Below are 2247 nucleotides of genomic sequence, written 5' to 3' on the forward strand. Positions count from 1 at the left end.
CTGTATGCGAGCCTCTCACTGCTGTGGCCTCTCCCATTGCGGAGCACAGGCTCTAGACGCACAGGCTCAGCGGCCATGGCTCACGGGCCCAGCCGCTCCGTGGCATGTGGGATCTTCCCAGACCGGGGCACGAACCCGTGTCCCCTGCGTTGGCAGACAGACTCTCAACCACTGCGCCACCAGGGAAGCCCCATATAAGAAAAATTTTAATTTTTCAGAGATAGAACTGTCTTATAGAAGAAGGAGTGTTGGCGTAATACTCAGCCTTATTTTATACCCCTGTTGTCTTGGACATGTCACTTTATCTTAGTCTCGTTTCCTCATCGGTTAAGTGGCTTATAATATCTCTCACGTTTACCTCACAGGGTTGTCATGACACTCAAATGAGATCCTGTCTGTGAATATGTGTATAAATTGTGAAGTACTACACTATGCAAGGTGGTGGGGTTGTTATAATATATAAATATATATGTAACTATCTGTAAAAATTTGTATTAATGTCACAGCAAGAATATCTGAAATTCTTTTTGATAACTTCTCTTTTGAGGGCCCCCAACTATGCCAGTCTTAGTAAGATTGTTGGCTAAGAAGTTTCGACCTGATTGTACTGGACACAGATCCTGTGATACCCCTAGTCCTTTGACCAGTATTTTGGGGGTAACTGCTGAAACCTATGTGAAGCACTTTCATGGAAAAATAAGGAACTTGGATGATTTCAATATTTCCTGCTTACAGATTATATTGCTTGTCCATAATAAAATATAGAATTAAACAAGCCAGCTGTTAGTGATTTTATTTTTGAATTCACATTTTAAAGCCTTGTTTTGATTTGTGGATATTTTAGAATTCAGAACAATCCAATCATTCATCAGATTCCTTCATTCAGCGTGTACTGAGCGTCTACAGTGTGCTGTGTGTGTGTGAGGGGATGTTTTAGAGGAATAATTCAATGATATGTTGTCATCTGAGTAGGCAGTTAGAAAAATAATCCTTAAAGCAGAGTCATTCAATTTTTTTTTTTTTTTTTTTGCAGTATGCAGGCCTCTCACTGTGTGGCCTCTCCGGTTGCGGAGCACAGGCTCCGGACGCGCAGGCTCAGCGGCCATGGCTCACGGGCCCAGCCACTCCACAGCATGTGGGATCTTCCCAGACCGGAGCATGAACCCGTGTCCCCTGCATTGGCAGGTGGACTCTCAACCACTGCGCTACCAGGGAAGCCCCAAATTTTTTAGTTTTGTATCCCATAGAATCTAAAATTCATTTATGTAAAGCTGTATGAATAATGAATTACAGTGGTGAATTGAAAAGATTTTCACTTAGATGACTATAATTTGACTCAAGTGCTTTATGTTATTTAAGTGACTTCAAATCCAAACAACTCTAAATTACACAAGTATGATTATCCTTCAAAAGTAATTAATAATCTAATCTTGCTAATAATAATAATTGTTGCTATTTATAGAGTTCCTAGCCCACTAAGCTAGGCACTTTTAGTCATTCATGCATACACATGCACATACACCCATTTCTTCATATACAGACACACGTAAATATATGCCTATACATACACTTATATACATACTCACTTCTTGTTTTTAATTTTTTTAAACTCCTTGAGGTAGATATTATATTATTTATTTTATAAATAATAAAACTAAGGTTTAGAAAAGTATAATTTGTCCAAGGCCACATAGATAGTAAATGATACTTCATGCTCTAAAGCCCATGTAGAATTCCTTCCTAGTGCGGGTCCAGTTATCTATTGGGAGCTGCAGTTATGCAGCTAAGGCCCTGCTGGTTTACTAGTTCCTCTGTGCAAGCTAAGATGTAAACTCCCCTGCTCCAATTCTTGAGTAGACAAATCCGTGATCAGGTAAACCATATATGGTCTTTAGACTACATATTCATCAATTCCGCAAACTCTGAGCATAATCTGTGCCTTCAAAAGAGTGGATAGGGCTTCCCTGGTGATGCAGTGGTTGAGAGTCCACCTGCTGATGCCGGGGACACGGGTTCATGCCCCGGTCTGGGAAGATCCCACATGCCGCGGAGCGGCTGGGCCCGTGAGCCATGGCCGCTGAGCCTGCGCGTCTGGAGCCTGTGCTCCACAACGGGAGAGGCCACAGCAGTGACAGGCCCGCATACCACAAAAAAACAAAAAAACAAAAAAACTATTCTTTGGGCTTCCCTGGTGGCGCAGTGGTTGAGAGTCCGCCTGCCGATGCAGGGGAAACAGGTTCGTGCCCC

The 2247-nt window shown here is 42.5% G+C and overlaps 1 protein-coding gene across 1 annotated transcript in view; it reads left to right on the top strand.

The window, feature by feature from the left end:
* The window catches only part of INTS4 (integrator complex subunit 4), a 115737-nt gene that overhangs the window by 51671 nt on the left and 61819 nt on the right, over positions 1-2247 (top strand). The window lies entirely within an intron of this gene.

This window comes from Lipotes vexillifer, unplaced genomic scaffold (genome assembly GCF_000442215.2).
Source record: "Lipotes vexillifer unplaced genomic scaffold, Lipotes_vexillifer_v1.1 scaffold276, whole genome shotgun sequence".
Lineage (NCBI taxonomy): Eukaryota > Metazoa > Chordata > Mammalia > Artiodactyla > Lipotidae > Lipotes > Lipotes vexillifer.